The 12,401-nt window shown below is 41.1% G+C and overlaps 1 non-coding gene across 1 annotated transcript; it reads right to left on the reverse strand.

Annotated features, from left to right (window-relative positions):
- Positions 1–1,113: 1,113 nt before the first annotated feature.
- On the reverse strand, positions 1,114–1,219 carry LOC112746323 (small nucleolar RNA R71). The gene has a single exon (XR_003174214.1). It is a non-coding gene; the product is annotated as a small nucleolar RNA R71 (small nucleolar RNA).
- Between the last annotated feature and the right edge of the window lie 11,182 nt (positions 1,220–12,401).

The raw sequence follows: 12,401 nt of genomic DNA on the forward strand, positions 1-12,401 counted from the left end.
TTTCAGCTCTTTACTTTCAGCATTTACATTTTTTTTGCTATTTACTTTCCCGCCATTTAATTTCTTGCAACTCTCAAACCAAATTCTGCTTCGCTCAACTAGAATATTCCTCTAATTAAAGTTGCTTGACCAATCAATCCCTGTGGGATTCGACCCCACTCTATTGTGGGTTTTACTTGACGACAATTTGGTATACTTGCCAAAGGGAACTTTGTTGAGAGACAAGTTTCCGTGCATCAAGTTTATGGCGCCGTTGCCGGGGATTGATTTTGTATCAACAATGATTAGATTGGAGGATAACTAGATTGAGCATTTTTCTTTTGTTTGATTTAAATTTCTGTTTGAGTAATTTACTTGCAGTTTTAGTTATTTTCTTCCCTGTACCCCCTACTCATCTTTCTTCATTATTTACAATTCAGTTCACTGACCCACTGACTGTTCGATATATTGCATCACTCACACTAACAGCATTTCTAACAGAAACACTTTTTGCATCTATTTCCTTTCTTGTGCCTTGTTGGTTGCATGACAGGGAGAAGAAGCGAGGCTTCAACTTCCTTTGATTCTGAACCTGAGAGGACCTTCTTGAGATTATAGAGGGAAGCAAGAGAAAAACGAGTAGTTGATGCAGAGGAAGAGGAGGAATACTTTGAACCAGACATGGAGGAGAATATGGAGAACCATCATGAAGAAGAAGCTCACAACCATGGCAGAGAAGGTTTAGCAAATCATGCTGGGCAGGAGAGAAGAGTTTTAGGCTCTTATATCAACCCAAATCCAGGAAACTGTGGGAGTAGCATTCAAAAGCCAACCTTACATGCCAACAACTTTGAACTAAAGCCACAGCTCATCACCCTTGTTCAAAACAATTGTTCATTCAGAGGAAGTGCCCAAGAAGACCCCAATCAACATCTAACCACCTTCCTGAGGATATGTGATACTGTGAAGTCTAACGGTGTTCATCCTGACACTTATAGACTGCTTTTATTTCCCTTCTCACTCAAGGACAAGGCATCCAAATGGCTAGAGTCCTTCCCGAAGGAAAGCTTAACAACCTGGGAAGATGTGGTGAACAAATTTTTGGCAAGATTCTATCCTCCTCAACGGATCAACAGGCTGAGAGCTGAGGTGCAAACATTCAGGCAGCAGGATGGTGAGACTCTATATGAAGCATGGGAGAGGTTTAAGGACCTGACAAGAAGGTGTCCACCAGATGAATGGGTGCAACTACACATTTTCTATGAAGGCCTCTCTTATGAATCAAAGAAGGCAGTAGACCATTCATCCGGGGGATCTCTGAACAAGAAGAAGACCATTGAAGAAGCCATAGATGTCATTGAGACTGTAGCGGAGAATGACTACTTCTATGCTTCTGAAAGAGGCAACACTAGAGGAGTGATGGAGCTAAACCATGTGGATGCACTGCTGGCCCAAAACAACCTTATTACCAAGCAGCTGGCTGACCTTACCAAGAAGATAGAGAGGAACCAAGTGGCAGCAATCACCACCTCATCAACAACCCAAGAGGGAGTGAATGCTGAAGCAGAGGAGGAGCAAGAACAAGCCAACTACGTTGGAAACTCACCCAGGCAGACCCATGATCCTTACTCCAAAACATACAACCCTGGATGGAGGAATCACCTAAACTTTGGGTGGGGAAATCAACAAGATCAAAGCCAAGATCAGAGACGTCACAACCACAACAACAATGTAGCTCACCAACATTCCACACAGAGATCATATCAAGACCACCCTAACAACACCTCTCCACATCCATACCAAAACCAAAATGACCCAACTCACCCATCCACTCTCAACTCACCATCATCTGAAGAAAGACTCTCCAAAATTGAGACTCTGCTTGAAGGCATATGCAAAGAGATTCAAGATAATAAGGTATTCAAAGAGGAGGTGCGAGCTAGTATCAAGAACCAGGGGGACCATCAAGATGGAATTTCAAGTGGGATACTTATCTGAAAAAATTCCCAAACGTACTGATAGCTTCCCAAGTGACACAGAGAAAAATCCGAGAGGTGAAGCAAAGAAAGTCAGATGGGAAGATTACAAGATGGTTACTATAAGTAATAAGGAGACTGAGGAAAAGCAAAACAAGCCATTAGAACAACTTGGAGAGACATCAGCAGAGAAACAGGAAAAGGATCACCAAGAACCCAAAATTTCACAAAAAGAGCTGACACAGAAGGAGCTGCTGAAACTCTATGCACCGTTTCCCCAATTACTCAATAGTGCTGTAGAGAAGAGAATATAGTCAAGGTTTTTTGACCTGTTTGCATCCCTCTATATAAACATACCATTCATCGAGGCCCTCCAACAAATGCCCTCATACATTAAGTATATGAAGGAGCTGCTGACCAGGAAAAGCTCACTCAAGGGAGGACAAACAATAGTGATGAATAAGGAGTGCAGTGCTCTCATTCAACCAGAGTTTCCTATAAAAAGGAAGGACCCAGGGAGTTTTCACATCCCCTGTTCCATAGGAGAAACAATGTTTGATAAAGCACTCTGCGATTTGGGAGCAAGCATCAACTTGATGCCTTTATCACATATGAAGAGGCTACAAATCCATGAGATAATGCCCACAGATGTAGTCATCAGGCTGGCTGACAAAACTCAAAAACAAGCAGTAGGAGTGGTTGAAAATGTGCTGGTGAAGGTTGGGAAATATTTCCTTCCCACAGACTTTGTCATATTGGACATGGAAGAAAGTCACACTCACCCAATCATATTGGGAAGACCGTTCTTAGCTACAGCCAGAGCACTCATAGATGTAGAGCGAGGGGAGCTAATTTTGAGGATCCATGATGAACAACTCAGCTTCAATGTCTTCAAACTCTCACAAGAAATAGATCAAGAGAACAAAGAACCAAGCAAAGATCATAATGAGATACTGAGGGAGGAAGCAAGCACTGAAGCACAACCAACACCTCTGGGAAACCCCTTAGTGGATGAACAAGGCAATCAGCAGCTGTCACAGCTCAAGGAAAATCAGGAGGAACCTAAACCACCAAAGTCATATGAGACCAGCAACAAAATTCCCTTAGAAGAGGAGGTCACAAAGAGCAAGGCAACATCAAAAGGGACAAAGAAGAAGGCACCAAGGAGGTGGAGAAACAAGAAGATCCCTACAGAGGACTTTTCTCCGGGGGATAAAATGATCTCAGCCTACTTGCCAAATATTCCACCTCATCTCCTCACTATCCCATCTCAGTTACCTAAGGTCTTCACCATCAACAGAGTTCTTTCCTTAGAACATGTGGATATTCTTGATGAAGCCAATGGATATAGGTCTACTGCAAGAGGGGAAGATCTGAAGCATTACCAACCACCATGACAAAGGCAAAACGTCAAGCTAGTGACGCTAAATAAGCACTTCATGGGAGGCAACCCATGTTTTATATGCTTTTAGATTAGTTAATAATGCAAGATTCATGAATTTCAAATCAACTTGATATGCACTTGCATGAGTCATTGTGTACAACATATAGTGAGGAACAAGTTTGGTGTTCAAGGCACACTAAGAGAACATACATGTAACCCACATAATGTCACTCTTAGGGGCCTTGAACAAATCTTTTACATCACATGGCACCAAACTAAGTTTGGTGTTGCAAAAGTTGCACACATGGATGTTGAGTTAGTCAGTTGGTTTGCACTAATGAATGGCACTTAGTTAGTTAAAACAAAAGCTTTAAAAATTAGTTATTCTTTTAATTTTGCCACCACTTTCTACACATTTTTTTAATCACATTTCTTGTATTTTGTAGGAGAGAAGAGAGGGGTATTGAAGTGGATTGAGTGGACAATTAAATGAGGAGGGTTCGGCTACTTCATGAAGGGAGAATACACACATGTCTCAAGGGGAAATGCATTGGGAAATGTGCTATGCAACATTGAAAGAATGAGACCCTTGAAGACCGAACCAATCTCCCTCATAAAGATGATGATCCTTGTGCTCATCCCCTGCAGAACCCCATCCGTTCATCATACACCAAACTCATCAATCCACACCTTTCATCCACACACCACTTCCCTATATAAGTGATTCGCACTAAGTACACCCTTAATATTCCAATTTCACTCCCCACACTTCTCATTCTCGAAACCAAACACTCTTCCCCTTCATCACACCTTGTCCTAACCAACCGAATTCATCATCTATCCGTACCTTCCACCCACTTCACACATCAACTCAAACTCATGGCATCATCAAGCTCCAAGAGGCAAAAGAGGAAGGAACCAGTAGAGAGCATTCCTTTCGATGAGAAGAGATTCAAAACTGCATTCCATGAACTCGAATTTGAACGGATAAAGCTCAAAAAGATACTGCCTGACTTAACATTCCAAATTGACAAGGATGAGTGCCCACATATTCGAGAGAATATTGAACAAAGGGGTTGGCAAAGGCTTACGAACCCGGAGGGGAAGATAAATGCAAACCTCATCAAAGAGTTCTATGCAAACGTGGTCAGAGAAGACAAAACCAAGGCCCCCACCTTCAAAAGTTACGTAAGAGGGAGAGAGGTGGATTTCAGCCCCAATGCTATAACAAGGACTCTTCAGTTCAAATCACCACATTTTGATGAGCTTGGTTATCAAGCAAGAGTAAGTAGGAGCCCTGATAATGATGAACTCGAACAAATTGTGAATGACATATGTGTTATAGGAGCTGACTGGGAAAGGTATGCGGATAAGAGGCCCAGGTTCATCAAGAGAGGAGACCTCAGCCCTGAAGCCAAGGGATGGTTTGAACTCGTGAGGAGATCTATCCTCCCAGCAGCAAATAATTCCGACGTCAACGTCACTTGAGCTACTATGGTACATTGCTTAGTACAAGGTGGAGATATCAATGTGCACGAACTTATAGCTGAGGAGATTCAAGAGTCAGCTGAGAAGACTGATGTGGGTGCCAGGCTTTGGTACCCCAGCACTATCCTCAGACGGTGCACGAAGGCCAAGGTTGTCTTCGAGGATAGCAACCCAGATTGGTTAAATCCTGGGAGGCTAATTACGTTTTAGTGTCTAACTCATGTGACACCAGCCCAACAACAAAGAAGACCTCACATAGGAAAGCCAAAACCAAAAGGAGGAGCTCACCAAGAAGAGTCTCATCAGGAAGAACACCAACAAAGAGAATATTATGACCCAACCAACATAAACCTGAATCACATTCATGGAGCCATTGAGGAACTAGCAAGGAGTTATATGGAGGGACAAGAACAACAACTGCATGTTCAAGCTCAAAGGATGGATCGTCAAGAAGAGCTCCTTTCTAATTGGATGAATCAACAAGGGGAGTGGCAGAAACAGCAAATGGAACATTATTCTCAGCTCACTCAAGCCATCAATCAAGTGTCTGAAAGGCAAGAGTGTCAAGATAAGCGCCTTCAAGAACTCAACCAATGCCAGCTAGCTCAGACGAAGGTATTCAATGAGTTTAGTGTACTTAATGAAGGATGGCAACTACATAGGGAGGAGTTCAACATAAACACTCAAGCCAAGTTGAACTACATGTCTAGTCATATGCATAATCTACACTATGCCATCCCTACATATGATGAGGTCCAAAAAGATTTTGTAGAACAAGAAGAAAGGAAGGTAAAACAGCAGAAGGAAACTTTAAAGAAGAAGATGGAAGATGCTGGCTTCTGGAAGAAGTTGATTGGAAAAAGCAAAGGAGGTGGGAGCTCAAGCGCAACAAGTAGACACAACGAGGACGAGCCAGAGGGAGAGCATGGGCAATCCCATGAGTAAAAGGTGGTGGAGTTCCCTATCTGTTCCATCTTTTTCAAGCTTTAAATAAGGAAAATCATGTATGAAATAGAACATGTTCCATGGTAGTTTAGAAATTTTCAATTTTGTCTTTAAATTTTTCATTGCCTAGGTCTATGATTACTAGTCAAGTTGCCTATTTTCAATTCCATTCTACTTATTGTGTTACTTGTCTCCTTTTGAATCAAATAAAAAGAGAATGTTTGTTATCAAAGACCAGATTGGAGTTCATATTGTGGAGTAAGTTCCTTAGTGTGTGATGTGGTCATAAGTTAGCTAAGTTAGTTCACCAACAAGGGTGGGAAGACAACTATCTGTCCTGAATTATATGCTTGAAATACACCCCATGAGACTAGCTAAATAACAAGATCCTAATAAGAAAAAGGGGAAAAGAGCAATAAGAGTTGAAAAAGAAAGAAAAGTTAATAAAGAATAAGGCTAGGCACCAAGGGTTTGAAACTTGAGAGATGTGTCTGTGGTGCTCCTGTACCAAGGATCTGCTTGTATGAATAAGTTCGTAGGAGTGCTTCATCACTTGGTAACTTGGGTTAACTAACCCGGGATTATCAACTGAAAATCCACTATCAAGAGCAACCTTGCTACAGAACATTTAGTAACCCAAAGAGGTGCTGGACACCAAGGTCTCAAGAAAGGAAAGAACAAACCATGTGCCTGTGGTGTGTATGTATGGGGGAAAGAGACTTGAGGGAGTAAGTCCTTAAGGGTGTCTCAACACCTAGCACCTTGAACCAACTGGTTCGGGAGTGCTGGCTAAAAGCTTATCTTAAAGAGTCGCCCCCTCACAGAGCACCTAGTCTAAGAACATAATCAAACCCTGAAAACAACAAAAGGATCAATGAATAAAGGTCTCATAGGGTGCAGTCAAGTGAGTATTCTAGGACATGATAAAGGTCTGAAAGCCAGTGAAGGAATGAACCTAAGTTGCTATGCATGAAACCACCATAAAACCAAGGACATGACTTCCAGAATAATGACTCATTTCTCTTGGCATTTCATTCATCATTCTCTTGTTCCAGTACTTGCTTAGGGACAAGCAAGCTTTAAGTTTGGTGTTGTGATGCCAGGGCATTTTGGCCAGTTTCACTGACCTTTTCTTTACTGTTTTAGGGTAGTTTCATGCATTTTCTTAGGAAATAAGCAAGTCTTGGGTAGAATTTCACTTACATCTTGATTTAAGCATACATTGAGCACTTTACATGATTTCATGAGAATTTTACATGAATTAGATGACAAATTGGATGATGCATGTCTCATGATGTGGATTAGAACTTTGATGCACTTTATTGCTTGATTTCAAGACAAAGGAAGCAAGAAAGAGCCATGTTAGTCTAACTAACGTGACCACCAACGTGGAATGGGAGCTAGCTTGCAACGTTAATGAGGAAAGTAATCGCCAATAATGTCCTCGAAAGCCATCATAGCCCACATTAAGAGTCACGTTAACTAAGTTAACGTAAACTCTAACGTGGAAGAAAGAAATAAGGCCAACGTTAGTGACACTCACCTTTGTCACTAACGTTGGACCAAGCTCATAAGTGGCCACGTTAAGAGCCACGTTAACTCAGTTAACGTGGACTCTAACATTGGGAAGCAAAAGAGAAGCCAACGTTATTGACACTCACCTTTGTCACTAACGTTGGCCAAGCTATAATGAGCCACGTTAGTTGCCACGTTAACTTAGTTAACGTGGAGAAAGCAAGTGATCGTCAACATTAGTGACACTTATCTTTGTCACTAACGTTGGGATGTACCACCACAAGCCACTATGAGCAACGTTAGCTCCAACGTTAACTTAGTTAACGTGGAAGCTAACGTGGATAAAGGAGATGATAAGCCAACGTTAGTGACACTCACCTTTATCACTAACGTTGGAGATGGCTATCATTACCACGTTAGAAGCTACGTTAACTTAGTTAACGTGGACTCTAACGTGGGAAGTAGGGGCACCTTGAAATGTTAGTGACAAAGATAAGTGTCACTAACGTTCTCGAAGGATTGGCAAGCCTACATTAGTGAAAAAGGTGATTGTCACTAACGTTCTCGAACCCACACTCTCACTTAACGTTAACGCCACTAACGTCCTAAGCTAAAGACCTTGCCTACTTCACACTTTCTTTCTGCAAGTAAAGCTAAGCCCACTGAAGAGGATAACCGCTTCAAACTCAAGATCCAAAGGCCCATATCCAAGACTTGAAGAATCAACTAGAAGATCGGAAGAGTAGTATATATAAGGGTAGTTTTGAATTAGAAAAAAGCTTTTTGGAGGAGGGGAAGTTGGAACTTTTGAGAACTACTCTCTGTATAATTTTACTTTTTCTACACTTTTAGTTTTAGTTTTCATGATGTATTCTCCATCTTTGTTTTCCATTTCCAGAGCTATGAGCAACTAAACCTCTTTCATTGGGTTAGGGAGCTCTGTTGTAATTTGATGGATCAATATTAGTTTTCATTATTCTTCTTGGTGCACGAATTGTGAATCACACTTTTCACACTCGTACCACTAACCAGCAAGTGCACTGGGTCGTCCAAGTAATACCTTACGTGAGTAAGGTCGAATCCCACGGAGATTATTGGTTTGAAGCAATCTATGGTTATCTTGCAATTCTTAGTCAGGAAGTCAATTATATTTATCAGTTGAATTGCGAATAAACAAGAGAGCATGGATTAAAGGTTACTTGTTATGCAGTAATGGAGAATATGTTGGAGTTTTGGAGATGCTTTGTCTTCAGAATCTCTGCTTTCCTCTGTCTTCTGATTCACACACGCACGTCCTCCTATAGCAAGCTGTGTGTAGGTAGATCACCATTGTCAATGGCTACCATCCATCCTTCCAGTGAAAAGGGTCCAGGTGCACTGTCACCGCACGGCTAATCATCTGCAGGTTCTCAGTCGTACCGGAATAGGATTTACTATCCTTTTGCGTCTGTCACTACGCCCAGCACTCGCGAGTTTGAAGTTCGTCACAGCCATCCAATCCCAGAATCCTACTCGGAATACCACAGACAAGGTTTAGACTTTCCGGATTCTCATGAATGCCGCCATCAACCTAGCTTATACCACGGAGATTTTGATTAAGGAATCTAAGAGATATTCATTCAATCTGATGTAGAACGGAGGTGATTGTCAGACACACGTTCATGGATTGAGGAAGGTGATGAGTGTCACTTATCATCACCTTCTCCATAGTTAGGCACGAATGGATATCTTAGGTAGGAACACGCATGTTTAAATGAAAAACAGAAATACTTGCATTAATTCATCGAGACACTGCAGAGCTCCTCACCCCCAACAATGGAGTTTAGAGACTCATGCCGTTAAAGAGTACAAAGTTCAGATCCAAAATGTCATGAGATACAAAATAAATCTCTAAAAGTTGTTTAAATACTAAACTAGTAACCTAGGTTTACAGAAAATGAGTAAGCTATAACAGATAGTGCAGAAATCCACTTCTAGGGCCCACTTGGTGTGTGCTGGGGCTGAGACTAAAGCTTCTCACGTGCCTGGGGCTGTTTTGGGCGTTCAACGCTAGCTTTGGATCCTTTTCTGGCGTTGAACTCCAACTTGCAACTTGTTTCTGGCGCTGGACGCCAGAATTGGGCAGAGAACTGGCATTGAACGCCAGTTTACATCATCTATCCTTGATCAAAGTATGGGCTATTATATATTTCTGGAAAGCCCTGGATGTCTACTTTCCAACGCAATTGGAAGAACGCCATTTGAAGTCCTGTAGCTCCAGAAAATCTATTTTGAGTGCAGGGAGGTCAGAATCCAACAACATCAACAGTCCTTTTTCAGCCTGAATAAGATTTTTGCTCAGCTCCCTCAATTTCAGCCAGAAAATACCTGAAATTATAGAAAAACACACAAACTCATAGTAAAGTCCAGAAATGTAGATTTTGCCTAGAAACTAATGAAAATAAACTGAAAACCAACTAAAACATACTAAAATCTATATGAAATTAACCCCAAAAAGCGTATAAAATATCCGCTCATCACAACACCAAACTTGAACTGTTGCTTATCCTCAAGCAACTAGACAAATAAAATAGAAGACTAATAAGTCAAGAAGCAATAATATCTCAGAGTTTTTGAGTGAAGCTCAGATTCTAATTAGATGAGCGGGACTAGTAGCTTTTTGCTTCCGAACAGTTTTGGCATCTCACTTTATCCATTGAAGCTCAGAGTGATTGGCATCTATAGGAACTTAGAATTCAGATAGTGTTATTGATTCTCCTATTTCAGTATGATGATTCTTGAACACAGCTACTTTATGAGTCTTGGCCGTGGCCCTAAGCACTTTGTTTTCCAGTATTACCACCGGATACATAAATGCCACAGACACATAATTGGGTGAACCTTTTCAGATTGTGACTCAGATTTGCTAAAGTCCCCAATTAGAGGTGTCCAGGGTTCTTAAGCACACTCTTCTTCTTGCTTTGGACCTTGACTTTAACCGCTCAGTCTCAAGTTTTCACTTGGCACCTTCACGCCACAAGCATATGGCTAGGGACAGCTTGGTTTAGCCGCTTAGGCCAGGATTTTATTCCTTTAGGCCCTCCTATCCACTGATGCTCAAAGCCTTCGGATCCTTTTTATTACCCTTGCCTTTTGGTTTTAAGGGCTATTGGCTTTTTCTGCTTGCTTTCTCTTCTTTTTTTTTTCTGCAAGCTTTGTTCTTTGCTGCTTTTTCTTGCTTCAAGAATCATTTTTATGATTTTTCAGATTATCAATAACATGTCTCATGTTCATCATTCTTTCAAGAGCCAACATATTTAACAGTCTTAAACAACAAATTCAAAAGACATATGCACTGTTCAAGCATTCATTCAGAAGACAGAAAGCATTGCCACCACATGTTACTAATTAGAATTTTTCTTATTAAAAAAAACTTGAATTTTATTGCCTCATATTCAAAAGATCTACTATTTTATTCATGTTTGCTGATGATGAGAGAAATAGACTATAACTTAATTGGAGGTAAAATCAAAATAGACACTAATTACTACTATATGACTCCTAAGGTAAACTCTTATAACGACAACTATCACAGAGTTAAAGCAGCAATTGGAATTTAACAACCTTTGTTCTGGGAAGTGGATGTTCCTCGGATCTGTGGGGTGCTTGGTCCTTCAAGAGATAACTTCTGACGCTTCAATTCCCTCAAGTCACGCCCTTGCTCTTCCTGTTCTTTAATCAAATAGCAAAGAATTTGACTGTGTTCCTTCTGTTCCTTTATTATTTGTTCCATAGCTTCTTGTATCTTGGTAACTGATGTTTCAAGATACTCCCAATATTCAGATTGAGGGATTTCTAGGAGAAATTCCTGTGTTTTCTTCTTGATGGGGTCATCCTGCGCTTGTTGTTTTTCCATTGATGCTTTGGTGATTGGTTTCTCAATTGAGATATACTCAGTTATTCCCATCCTTACCCCAGCATCCTTGCAAAGCAGAGAAATCAAGCTTGGGTAAGCCAACCTGGCCTCTTTAGAATTTTTATTAGCAATTTTGTAGAATTCAGTTGAAATCAGTTGATGAACTTCCACTTCTTTTCCCATCACGATGCAATGGATCATCACTGCTCTTTTAACAGTGACTTCAGAACGGTTGCTGATGGGCAGCAGAGAATGCCCAATGAAATCCAGCCATCCTCTGGCGACTGGTTTGAGATCTTCTCTTTTGAGTTGATTTGGGACACCCTTCGTGCTGGTGGTTCACCTGGCTCCAGGGATACATATATCCTCTAGGATCTTATCCAGACCCTTGTCTGTTCTCATCATTCTCCTGTTGAAAGAGTCTGGATCATCCTTCAGCTGAGGTAGCTTTAAGATCTCCCTGATCTTGTCAGGGTTGGTATGAACAATCTTTCCTCTGACCACGGTCTGATATTCATAGAAAGCAGTTCCAGATAGTTTTTGCTTGTCTGTCTGCCACGTGTTAGCATAGAACTCCTGGACCATATTCCTTCCCACTTGTCTATTTTGTGTGCAGATTCCTTCTGTAACCCTGTGAACTTATGCAATTGATTCTTTACCTTGTTATCAATGAACTTTATATAAACAAATAAAAATAAAAATAGGGCAAAATGCTTAGAGGATTGATGCCCCATGGCTGGGTTGCCTCCCAGCAAGCGCTTCTTTATTGTCTTTAGCTGGACCTTGCTGAGCTTTTAGTCTAGCTTCAGCCTTGAGCACTCTTGCTCAACATTGCCTTCAAGATAGTGCTTGATTCTCTGTCCATTGACAATGAACTTCTTATCAGAATCAATATCTTGAAGCTCCACATAACCATATGGTGATACACTTGTAATCACATATGGTCCCCTCCACCGGGACTTCAGTTTCCCGGGGAATAGCCTGAGCCTAGAGTTGAACAACAGAACCTTTTGTCCTGGTTCAAAGATTCTAGATGACAGCTTTCTGTCATGCCACTTTTTTTATTTTTCTTTATAAAGCTTGGCATTTTTGAAAGCAATGAATCTGAATTCCTCTAGCTCATTTAGCTGGAGCAATCTTTTTTCTCCAGCTAATTTGGCATCAAAGTTTAGGAATCTGGTTGCCCAGTAAGCTTTATGTTCCAGTTCCACGGGCAGGT

The sequence above is a fragment of the Arachis hypogaea genome, chromosome 14 (assembly GCF_003086295.3).
Source record: "Arachis hypogaea cultivar Tifrunner chromosome 14, arahy.Tifrunner.gnm2.J5K5, whole genome shotgun sequence".
Lineage (NCBI taxonomy): Eukaryota > Viridiplantae > Streptophyta > Magnoliopsida > Fabales > Fabaceae > Arachis > Arachis hypogaea.